General features: G+C 58.6%; 1 protein-coding gene across 14 annotated transcripts in view; it reads left to right on the top strand.

The window, feature by feature from the left end:
* TTC7B (tetratricopeptide repeat domain 7B) overlaps positions 1–12,430 on the top strand; it is a 271,518-nt gene that overhangs the window by 9,612 nt on the left and 249,476 nt on the right. The window contains exon 1 of one of the 14 annotated variants that reach the window (XM_042252865.2): positions 7,304–7,510. The exons of the other annotated variants lie outside the window; for them this stretch is intronic. The gene's annotated coding sequence lies outside the window, so the exon portion shown is untranslated. Of the gene's footprint in view, positions 1–7,303; positions 7,511–12,430 lie in introns of those variants that run through there. 14 annotated transcript variants of the gene reach the window in all.

The following is a 12,430-nucleotide window of genomic DNA, read 5'->3' as shown; positions in this document are numbered from 1 at the left end:
TACTGTCTGGAGAATTCCATGGACAGAGGAGCCTGGCGGGCTACAGTCCACAGGGTCGCAAAGACACGACTGAGCGGCTGAACGCACACGCGTAAGCAGTGCGTGAACAGCGTCCTGACACCTTCAAGTCAGCTGCGGGGGGACTCAGCCAAGCATGCACACGTATCCATTCTCCCCCAGACTCCCCTCCCTGAACTAATTACTCAGTGAACAACTTGGCCTCCGCTCTGGAGGAGTTAACTTGGATGTATTTACTCACCAAGCACCTACTGAGCACCACCTAGGTCCCAGCCCCTGTCCTGAGGGCCCAGAACACAGTGATCGCAGGGTCCAGTACACAGAGGCTGGGCAGACGGGGTCAGGCTCGGGGAAGGGAGCAGCATCCCTGCGCACAGCCGCCTCTCAGCTTCCTGGGACCGCACTGGGCTTGCCAGGGGCCGATGGGAGGCTGTGGGGACGGGGGCTCCTCCCCATCTCTGGGGAAGCTGCAGAGCAGACGCCTGCCGGAAGGCCTGTCCCAGTTAGGGTCTCCAGGCGCCTGTCTGCCCCTGACCCCCCTCCTCATCACACCCGGGCCGGCTCAGCGCCCAGCCGCACGCTGGGCCCCCTCGAGGGGCTGCCATCCCTCACCCGTGAGGTCAGATCAATCTGTCTCTCCAGGTGGTCAGCTGGTGGCACTGCTGAGGGGAAGCGGTGCCAAGTGCAGGACCCGCGGGGAACGCCACAGCCCCTTCCTGGCCGCCAGGCGCCGGGCCCAGGGCGTCGGCTCCCCACGGGGCGCTGGGCGCTGGAGAAGCAGCCTCCCCGGCCCTTTGCAGACACCCCAGCACACGCCGGTTGTGCCCCGTCACCTTCTACCAGGAATCTCACCTGGGGAGAGCTCCCCAGGCCCCTCACGCTCGCTTCTGACACCTTCCTGGGAGTCCCTGGTGGTCTTTGCACACCCCTGGACAGGCGGTGGTGCCCCCTCCCCGCGCATGGTGCTCCTTGAAGGCGGGGACCGGATGGGTACTTGGATCTGCGGGAGGAGCTTGTGGACTCCGTGAGGGTGCGTGGCCAGCGCGGCATGTGCGGCTGGCTTCCTGCGAGCGCGCCCAAGCCTCCTACACTGCTCTGATAACACTCCCTTCCCCGCTGGCCTCATTTCCTGCCTGGCTGAGCTCTGGGGACAGGCCAGGCCAGCTGCCTTGTCTCTCCTTAGATGGGGTTTCTCTAGGGGAAGGGGCGTGTGTGTGTGTGTGTGTGTGTGTGTGTGTGAGAGTGTGTGTGTGTGTGAGGGTGGTCTCCATGCCCAGCCTGACTCTCCCAGCGCCGTGGAGGGTGGTCTCCATGCCCAGCCTGACTCTCTGTGCCGTGGAGGGTGGTCTCCATGCCCAGCCTGACTCTCCCAGCGCCGTGCAGGGTGGTCTCCATGCCCAGCCTGACTCTCCCAGCGCCGTGGAGGGTGGTCTCTATGCCCAGGCTGACTCTCCCAGCGCCGTGGAGGGTGGTCTCCATGCCCAGCCTGACTCTCCCAGCGCCGTGGAGGGTGGTCTCTATGCCCAGGCTGACTCTCCCAGCGCCGTGGAGGGTGGTCTCTATGCTCAGCCTGACTCTCCCAGTGCCATGGACGTTGGTCTCCATGCTCAGCCTGCGCTCCGGCCTCGCGTTGTGCACACAGGAGGCTTTGGCACGAAGCCTGAACTCGGATGCCTGAGGCTTTCCCAGACACCATTTCTGCCAGCCTCCTCCGCACCTTGTCTTTGCCTCATGGGCCTTGGATGTCCGGAGGAGTTCCCCGAGGCTGGGCCCTGAGCCGGCCGCGGTTTAAGCAAAGGAGGCACAGAGCAGGGGCCTGGGGCCAGGGGAGGTCTCGTCTCCACGAGCGTCATGGCCTGACTGACCAGGCACCCGGGGGTGGAGGTCAGGACGCAGGTGATACGGTACCAGGATCTCAGTGTCTGATAAGTCATCAGCACAAAGATTTAAGCCCTCGCTTTGGGTGACGGGGGAGCCAGTGCAGGGCTTGAGGTGAGGGATGATGATCTGACTGAATGTTGAAGAAACAGATCACGGCATCTGGTCCCATCACTGCAGGCAAATAGAAGGGGCAAGGTGGAAACAGTGACAGACTTCCTCTTCCCAGGCTCCAGAATCACTGCAGATGGTGACTGCAGCCCTGAAGTCAGCGGACGCTTGCTTCTCGGCAGGAAAGCGATGACACACCTAGAGGCGTGCTGAAAGCAGAGGCGTTTCTCTGCCGACAAAGGGCCACATCGTCAGGGCTGCGGTCTTCCCAGTGGTCACATTCGGTTGTGAGAACTGGACCGTAAAGAAGGCAGAGCACCAGAGAACGGATGCCTTCGAACTGCGGTGCTGGAGAAGACTCCTGAAAGCCCCATGGACAGCAAGGAGATCAAACCAGTCCATCTTAAGGGAGACCAACCCCGAATATTCACTGGAAGGACTGATGCTGGAGCTGAAGCTCCAGCATCTTGGTCATATGATGCGAACAGACGGCTCATTGGAAAAGTCTCTGATGCTGGGAAAGATGGAGGGCAGGAGAAGAGGGCGTCAGAGGACGAGATGGCTGGACGGCATCACCGATGCAATGAGCGTGAACTTGGGCAAACTCCAGGAGACGGTGAGGGACAAGGAGGCCTGGCGAGCTGCTGTCCGGGGGGTTGCAGAGCGTTGGACACGACGGGGCGACTGAAGGCAGGAAGAACATGACATGGTCCGTCTTGGATTTGAAACAGATCAGGGCATCCGATCCGTGTTTTCCAGTTGAGGTGTGTGCCCTTCTCTTCCCCACCTCGCTGGTTCGGCCCAGCCTCACCTTCCCATGGGTCTGGCCGAGAAACGCCCTGGCCTTGCTGACCACGTGGCTTGGTGGCTGGAGGCCTCAGAGGCACTGCCTTCCTCCGGCAGCAGCTCTGCCGCCCCTCCCAGCACGTCCCCCAGGCGTGCTCTGCTCTGCTTGGGCCCTGAGCGGCCCCCGAAGGCCACACTCCCGCTCCTCACTCCTGCCGTTCAGTTGCCGAGTCACGTCTGACTCCTGGCAACCCCGTGGCCTGCACCCCGCCATGCTGCTCTGTCCTCTCCTGGCCTGGCCTGGCCTCATTCTGGTTGAGGAAACAGAATTGAGTGGGGGACCCGCTGGTCTCCTCCCTGCAAAGAGACCCACTTCCCCTCCCCAGCGTCGTGGACCCTGTTCCTTCCAGGGCCTGCAGCCCCCTGGCCTCTGCCCCGAGCCCTCCCGCCCCTGCCCCCCAGACCAGCTTCTGCAGGCCTCTCTGTACCCCCTGGGCCCGTCTTCTCTCTGTCTGCTCCCCTGGACCATGCCCTTTGGGATGCACCTGTCCCCGGACTCCCTGTCAGAGCCGCCCTCTCAGCGCTGTCTGATCGCGGCCCTTCCTCACCGGCTCTGCCCTCCCTGGCTCCCCGAGCCGTCTCGTGTCCAGGTCGCCTTCCAGGGTTGCCTCCACGGGGCCAAATGTGGTGGTTATTCGATGCTCTTGTCTTCCTGAACTCCGGCCGCTCTGAGCCACCCAACCAGGCCCTCTTCCCGTGACTTCTCTTGGTGTCTTTCCTGCTCCTTCCTCCTCAGCCTTCCCCAGCTTGGACCCCTCGTCCCCCTTCCTTCATCCACTGACTTGGTTTCTCTACTTGGGTATCAGATGCCCTTTAGCCTGGCTAACACAGAGCTTGTGGGAAGTTCTTCCTCACTCAGTAAGAGCACGGTGGTGCCACGGTCCGCGCCATCGTGTCATCTAAACTCCGGAAAGGGCCTCGAACCCTGTCCTTTCCTTCCCTCAGCCCGCGCGTTAGCCTCCTGTCGCTCGTGTGACGAGTTGTCACAGGTGTCCCGACGTCAGTCCATGCACGTTTGTTCTTTCGGGGTTCCGGAGGCCAGAAGCAGGGGGTGGGTCCCCTCGGGCCAGAAGCCAGTGTCGCTGGGGCCGCGTGCCTTCTGGGAGCCCCGGGAGGAGCTGTGTCCCGCCGTCGCCGGCCTCCACACGCTGCCATGCTCTTGGCTCGGGGCCCCGCCTCCGCCTCTGAAACCGGCGGTTCAGTGTCCTGCAGCCTCTCCGTCTCTGCACCAGTCAGCATGTCTCCCCTCTGACTCTGACCCGCCTGCCTCTCTCTCCCAAGGGCCCGCCCAGGTGATCCAGGATAATCCTCCTATCTCAGGATCCTTAACTTAATCACATGTGCAAAGTCCCTCTGCCATGCACGCTGACAGTCCACAGGCTCCAGAAGTTAGGATGCTCTGGCTTCACTGGGGCGGGGGCTGCCGTCCTCTCTGCTGAACATCCAGTCCTTTCCCTTAGCTGGTCTGGCTTCCTTTACCTCCAAGTTACACCAGGCTCTGAGAGGATGCTGTCCCGTCAGCCGTCTGCACGGCGGGTTTCCTGTCGCTCACGCCGGGCGTCCGCTTCCCCGGGGCTCCTGCTCTGACCTGGTTTCGGGTGGCCGTGCCTGCGCTCCCCGTGGCGCCGCCCTGCCGTCTCTCTGGGAGCCTCTCACCACCTTCCGGCCTTTCTCTGCTTTGTCTCATCTCTGTGCAGCCACAGAAGCTCTCCAGGGCAGAGGCGTCTCCTGTCTTGAGGCCTGCCCTGTGCGCCTAGCGCCGGCTGGTGTGAGCTCAGCGCACACACCGGATCCTGTCTTAAACACCTTCAGCTCCGGGAGCTGGGGGGCTTCTCCCAGGGGACCCTGAATGGTGCTCAGACACCGCCCGGGGCTCTGGCGGAGAGGGAGGCAGGCCCAGCAGTCAGGCACCCTCTGGGGAGTCAGACCCCGGAAGGACACTGGAGTGTGAGTGAGGGGGGCTGGCGGCCCGGGAGAGGGGGGACCGCCTCTCACAGCTGCGGACTCAAGACACCTGTGGTGCTTCTCAGCTGGAGCACGAGGTCGGGGAACCCCTCCGTGGGGGACAGGACCCATCACTCTTGACTCAGAGTTCAGTGTAACACGGCCGTGTGTTTTCATTTGAAATGAGTCATGCTTTGTGCGGATGACAGATATAAGTGGTCCTTAAAATCAAATCGTTCAGAGGGGACACAGTGCAAGCGGCTGCTTCCCTGCGTGTCCCCTTCCTCTCACTCCCTGCCCCCGACACGGCACGGTTGTGTCCTTCGGGGTCCCCGTCAGAAGTGCTCCGTGCACCTTGCGTGTACTAGAGGGTCTGCCGTCCGTCTCCGGCTCTCACACGCAGTAGTGACACAGGGTACTCCGTATTTTGTCTGTCTTTGAGCTGTTGTCTATTACCAGTGGAACGCTCAGTGTCTTAAAACAACCCCTTTCATTATTTTTCATGACTCTGGGCTTGCCAAAGCTTGCTCCTGCCTCAGCGGCCGGGGGCCAGCCGAGGGACGCTGTTGCCCGTGGCCTTGCAGCCTCCTGGGTCCAGACCAGCCGAGCACGTTCTCCCGGTGGCTGCGCCGCAGCAATGGAGGTGGAGGGGGTGAGCTCCTTTCAGGCTCCTCTGCATCGCCTCGGCTGCTGTCATATCGGTTGGAGCGAGTGGCGCGGCCGGCCTCGAAGCATGCAGGTCCAGGCAGGCATGAGGAAGGGCCTGGGGCAGTCTGTGCGATCAGGCTACTGGGAGCGGTATTTGCATCTGTTCCCTTTGATTACTGGACGCCGCCTGTCCCACTGCCCGGGGCCACCGCCACTCACTTAACAGGGCCCCTGTCACCTCCGCCGGTTGCCGTGAAGGCCGTCTGCAGTGAGCGTTCTTTGTGGACCTCTTTGTGCTCACGAGTGCGTGCGCCCACGGGAGTTTCCAAAGCTGGAGTCCCTGGGTCGGGTGGTGGGACGCGCGTTGTCCTGCAGGTGGTGTAGCTGTTGCTGGGTTGCTCTTTGCAGACACTCACATCAGCGTCTACTCCTTCCAACACCGTCTGATGGTCTCTGTTTTCCTGTTACCAGGCTTTGGGAGGCAGGAGGATCCCAGATGCTGCGAGCGTTAAGGTCCCTGTGGTTTTCAGGAGGCCACTGAGCGGGGCTGGAGTTCACCGAGGTCACGGGTCCCGTGCAGATGAGAGGTGGGAACTTGGCCGTCTTTGCCGAGTTGCAAAGGGGACAAACCAGTTTCTCCTTCGGTAGGGCTTTGCTTTTCCTCTTGGACCTCAGTCACAGCGGGAGTAGTTTGAGTAGATCTAATGCCTTTCTATTGACAGAGAAACCGAGCGGTTGAGATTTTTTGCACTGATATCAAGTGCTCCTTGGAGCCGAGTGGGAAGCTGATGTCTTTTCTTTCCCATTGGATCAAGTCTCTGGGTGCAGCTGTTCGCCTCGCGGAAGGGGCTTCCGTGGCTCCCGGGGGCTGAGGCCGCTCAGGCGTGGGCTGGTCGGAACCAGAACCTCCCAGGGGCCAGTCCCCCAGGCTCTTCCCGGTGAGGGCCCTGCGGAATGGTCTCCGTTTACGTCACTGGGGAGCTGGTTTCTGCTGCCTCAAAGCCCTCAGGCCGCCCGCAGGAAACGTGAAAGGACTCGTGGCCCCCGTCCCGCCTCCCCTTGGCCATCCGAGACTCCCCGGGGGAGCAGGAGAGGACCCGGGAACTCCTGTCCCCGAGGCCAGGGCTGGGAGGAAGCCAGCTGGTGCCCGAAGCCGACGTCCCTCAGTTTGCTCCGGGAGACCCAGAAGGCCCGGCCCGGCTTTGCGGCCCGGCTCCAGCACAGGCGGACTCAGGGCCCTCGGACATCGCTGCTCCTCTTGGGCCGACTCCCCGCCAGAGCCGGAGGTGGACCCGGGGCGATGTGGACGCCAGCGCTCGACCGGTGTTCGCGGGGTGGCTCGGCCGGTGACAGATGCTGCTCAGTGTCTGCGACGCCGGCTGGACTGTGGGCCTCCCAAGCACAGACACTGTGTCTGTAGCCCGGGTGGATCCAGGGTAACTGTTCTGGGAAATAGTAAGTCCTAAATAAGCGGGAAAAAACTAGAGCTAGTAACAGACACTTGGTCAGCACCTGCTCGGCACGATGCACGCCGCAAACTGTCTCTCTGGCCCTCACAGTTGCCAAAGGAGAGGAAACTAAGGCTCAGAGAGGCGCGTCGCCTGCCCAGCGCTGCACAGCTTCGAGGGGAGGAGCAGGGCTTCAGGCCCAGGGCCGGCCGAGGCCGAGGCTGTTTGCTGTGCTCCTGGGCTCCCCACCCAGGAGCACACCTGGGGAGCACAGCCCTGCGAGCACGCCCCGGGGAGCACACTCAGGGAGCACGCCCCCGGGGAGCACACTCGGGGAGCACGGCCCCCCGGGGAGCACGGCCCAGCCCACTCTGCAGTTCCTCCGCCCCGCCCAGCGCCCGGGGTATGAGCAGCAGGTGGGGGAGGAGACGGAAGTCTTTCAGGATCAGGATGCTGGGTGGTGACTGGGAGGCTCTCCAGGCAGCCGTGGGGGGCACCTTGCTCGCTGTCCAGTCCTCCGGGATCACTTTCCTCTGTTGCCTGACGTCCAATGTCTTGAAAACTACCTTTTGTTCAGTGTAAGCCATCCTGACTTTGTGGATTTTTCAGATGGAAGGGTAAGTTTTGCCCATCTTGTCTGGAAGGGAAAGTCTGTTTTCGACATTTTGACCCTCCTTTATTCTGCATTTAACTCTTTAATCCGGTGGAAATTAATTTTCCTGTGTGTCCCAAGGTCCTTTCTCCCTTGTGCGTCATCGCCCTGGCACATAGCGGGACACACGGTTGGGCCCTGACTGCTGGGTCAGGCCATCTGTTTCTTTCGCCGATAGTGGGTTCTGATCGGGAAGCCGTGGGTCCTTGGCCAGCACCCAGGAGCCTCCTCCATCACTGGGACTGAGCCTTGCAGCCTCTGGCCTCGTAATTTCTGCATAATATCTCCAGCATGAGCTGGTTGATATTTGTAAGATTTCTGCCTTCCTCATGGGGAGAGTGAGGGGCAAGGAAGTCACCTTTTTGAAAAGGAAGCCAAGAAAACTTAAATTTGCCCAGGAGATTAATTATAACCTGGAAATTTTAAAAAGTTCAAAATGATTTTGTAGCCACTGTGCTGCCTTTCAAGTTGAGTTTTTCTCTTTGTCCAGAATGTGCAGCTCCTTCTAGAACTGAGGAACTGATTCTCGCCTACCTGACAGGAGACCCCTCCCCACCACCCACCCACTCTCCCCTCCCTTCATGGTTCAGGTCTTGGAGTTTCCCCAAAAGCAGCTGGGCTGTGTTTCACCTTTGCATACTCTGTTCCTTCTGCCCAGAATGCCTTTCCACACATTTTCCTCCTTGCAAGTAAATGCCCGTCACACGCTTGGTGAAGGCTTTGTCTCCTCCTCCACCCAGCCAGGGCTACACACATCTTTGTTGGAACCCACTCCTCTATCCATGGGATTCTCCGGGCAAGAATACTGGAGTGGGTTGCCAGGCCCTTCTCCAGGGGATCTCTTACGTCTCCTGCATTGGCAGGCGGGTTCTTTACCACTGGCGCCACCTGAGGAGCCTGAGATAAGGGATGCGGTCTTGTAACTGTAAGGACAGCCTCTTGTCTCAGTTAAACCCCTGCTGGGGCCCCTCCCCACTGCTGTGGAGCGCAGGGCTCTCTTCACGTCTTGCATCGAGACTCTGGGGACTCGCCCCAGGGTGAGGAGATCAGTGAACACCAAGGACGCAGGCCCCACCCAGCACTGGGGACTAGTTTTTACCCCATCTTCAGCTGTGCAGCTCTTTGTTTACAGAAACATTTTTGCAAGCCTAGGAAGTAAAAGGGACTTCCCCAGTGGTTCAGCGGGTAAAGAATCTGCCTGCAGTGGGATTCCATCCCTGGGTTGGGAAGATCCCCCGGAGGAGGAGAGGGCAACCCACTCCAGTATTCTTGCCTGAAAAATCCCACGGACAGATTACAGCCTGGTGGGCTAGAGTCCAGAGAGGTGCAGAGTCCGACACGGCTGAGCAACTAAGCGCAAGCGCAGGGAGGTCAAGACCCACGAGACAGGAGCGGTGAAGAGCCAAGGGTTCTACCAGAGCCCTCAGCTGGCTTCTGTGGAGTTCTGTTTAGGAAGCAGTCATCCTGGGGACGGACGTGGCCAAGTTTTCTCAGATAATGGCTCTCAGTGGAAAGCCCGCTCTGTGTTTGGGAGATCTAGCTGGGAACGAGTCTGGCTGCTGTAACAAAGGTCAGAGTGACGGGGGCAGGACAAGGTGAACGCTAACGTTTCTCTCTCGTGTCCCAGCTGGTCGCGAGCAGCGTCCAGCAGTCGGTGGCCGCTCGTGGGTGTCGGAGACCGAGGCTCCCTGCGCCTTGCTGTCACCACCCGCAGAAGCTGGCTCCGCCCTTCGGCGCAGCTGGTGGGGGCGCTGCGGGCCTGGACGCCAGCTCGTCCGTCCCCTCGGCCCGGCCGTGATGCTCGTGCGTCTGGCAGCCGTCGCTGCCCACGCGGCAGCAGGGAGGCCGCGTGCACCGGTGGGCCCCGGGCACTCTGATCCACAGGAAGCAGGGAGGCCGCGTGCACCGGTGGGCCCCGGGCACTCTGACCCACAGGAAGCAGGGAAGCCGCGTGCACCGGTGGGCCCCGGGCACTCTGATCCACAGGAAGCAGGGGAGCCGCGTGCACCGGTGGGCCCCGGGCACTCTGACCCACAGGAAGCAGGGAGGCCGCGTGTTGGGGGGGGGCGGGTGCCTGGCAGACGCCGCCAAAGGCAGGGACAGGCCGACCCGCGGGTCGCTCCGCTCGCCTCTGCCGTTGCCGAGTCACCTCGCCGCTTACCGCGGGTTCTTCCTCCAGGCCTCTCCGTGCGGCCCCGGGGAGGGTGGGGCGCGGCGGCGGGGCCGGGGAGCGGGCAGCGGGAGGCGCTGAGTTCCGGGCCCAGCTGGTCTCCTCACTCACCACCCGGGTCTCTGGGCACTTTGCTCAAGGCACAGGCAGCTGGCCTGCGCGCCTTCCTTCGGCGGGCTGTCCCCTCGCCTGGCCTGTCCGCCGCATCTTGTCCGCCAGCCCGGGCCGCTCCTCCTCCGAGGCCCGGCCGAGCGCGGCGGCCTGGCCCTCCCGGCCCGCTGCTCCTGAGCGCTCAGCCGCTCCGTCCTGCAGCCCTGCTGCGGTCGCAGGGTGGCCCCGTCTCATCCATGGGGGAAGTGGATGCTTCGAGAAGTGAGCTACCGTGCCCGGCCCCGCACCTAGAAGGAGGCGCAGGTGCTCTCCCGCCCGGGGATTCCGCTCTGCGTGCTGTTTCCAGAGGCCGCGCGGAGGGCAGCGGCAGGGGGTGAGCCTGGTGATGCGGGGCAGGGTGGAGCAATGCAGCGAGAGGGTCCTCGACTTATGTGTCAGAGCTTTTCTTAGAATTACCATCCCCCTTCCCCCCGCCCCCCGCTGAGATTACCCCCCCCCCCAGGCCCGAAGTCACAGGGTGACACCCAGATTTAAATCTAGGACTGTGGATCCCATTTTACATTTTGATTTCTTAGAAACTAAAAGTATGCAGTAAAGAAATTCAGTGTACACTGAGTGGTTTTACCTCTCAGAAATAACTGCTCTTAGTATCCTGACATATCTATTTTTTCTATAGTTTATAGAAGAGTTCATTTTTTCTAAAAGTAATAGGAAATGATTCTGCTCAGTAGAATGAATTCAAACTGTAAAGATGAGAGCTTAAAAATTATTCCAAATATTATCATTCAGAGATTCCTATCATTTACTCTAGTGAGAATCACTCTAGACAGCTCTCTAGGGACATAGGCCAATTTTAAGGGGGCAGACATCCTTTCACGAGCAGTGCTCACCGCTCCTGCTCAGGACAGTAGCCGCTAACCGCATGGAGCGGCTTGACTTCTCGCATCGTGGCAGGTGTGAGGCGTGTGCTACAAGTACAAAGAACAGACGGATTTGGAAAAATTAACATGAAAACCGACGTAAAAATATCTCAGCTTAAAAATACTGACTAGTTAAACTGATAATATTTGAGATATATTGAGTTAAACAAAATATATTATTAAAATTAACTTCACTTGTTTCTTTTTTCTCTTGACTTCCCTGGTGGCTCAGACGGTAAAGCGTCTGCCTACAATGCCAGAGACCTGGGGTCAGTCCCTGGGTCGGGAAGATTTCCTGGAGAAGGAAATGGCAACCCACTCCAGTACTCTTGCCTGGAAAATCCCATGGCTGGAGGACCCTGTTAGGCTACAGTCCACGGGGTCGCAAAGAATCGGACACGACTGAGCGACGTTACTTCACTACGAATTTCAGTGTAACGGGCAGCTTGCGTGTGTTTCTGTCGGATAGCATGGCTCTGTTGAGAAAATAAACTAGTAATAAGCGTTCATACTGCACCGAAATGCAGTGCTTGGATGCAACAATCTCAAAAAGGACAGAATGATCTCTATTCCTTTCCAAGGCAAACCATTCAATATCACAGTAATCCAAGTCTATGCCCCAACCAGTAACGCTGAAGAAGCTGAAGTTGAATGGTTCTATGAAGACCTACAAGACCTTTTAGAACTAACACCCAAAAAAGATGTCCTTTTCATTAGAGGGGACTGGAATGCAAAAGTAGGAAGTCAAGAAACACCTGGGGTAACAGGCAAATTTGGCCTTGGAATACGGAATGAAGCAGGGCAAAGGCTAATAGAGTTTTGCCAAGAGAACGCACTGGTCAGAGCAAACACCCTCTTCCAACAACACAAGAGAAGACTTTACACATGGACATCACCAGATGGTCAACACTGAAATCAGACTGATTATATTATTTGCAGCCAAAGATGGAGAAGCTCTATAGAGTCAGCAAAAACAAGACCAGAAGCTGACTGTGGCTCAGATCATGAACTCAATTTAAGTCTGAATTATTGCCAAATTCAGACTTAAATTGAAGAAAGTAGGGAAAACCACTAGACCATTCAGGTATGACCTAAATCAAATCCCTTATGATTATACAGTGGAAGTGAGAAATAGATTTAAGGGCCTAGATCTGATAGAGTGCCTGGTGAACTATGGATGGAGGTTCATGCCATTGTCCAGGAGACAGGGATCAAGACCGTCCCCATGGAAAAGAAATGCAAAAAAGCAAAAGGGTGGTCTGTGGAAGCCTTACAAATAGCTGTGAAAAGAAGAGAAGTGAAAAGCAAAGGAGAAAAGGAAAGATATACCCATTTGAATGCAGAGTTCCAAAGAATAGCAAGGAGAGATAAGAAAGCCTTCCTATGTTTGCTATGATCAATGCAAAGAAATAGAGGAACACAACAGAATGGGGAAGACTAGCAATCTCTTCAAGAAAATTAGAGATACCAAGGGAACATTTCATGCAAAGATGGGCTCGATAAAGGACAGAAATGGTATGGACCTAACAGAAGCAGAAGATATTAAGAAGAGGTGGCAAGAATACACAGAAGAACTGTACAAAAAAGAGCTTCACGACCCAGATAATCACGATGGTGTGATCACTCACCTAGAGCCAGACTTCCTGGAATGTGAAGTCAAGTGGGCCTTAGAAAGCATCACTAT

The sequence above is a fragment of the Ovis aries genome, chromosome 7, assembly GCF_016772045.2.
Source record: "Ovis aries strain OAR_USU_Benz2616 breed Rambouillet chromosome 7, ARS-UI_Ramb_v3.0, whole genome shotgun sequence".
Lineage (NCBI taxonomy): Eukaryota > Metazoa > Chordata > Mammalia > Artiodactyla > Bovidae > Ovis > Ovis aries.
This window is presented reverse-complemented; position numbering and strand designations above follow the sequence as displayed.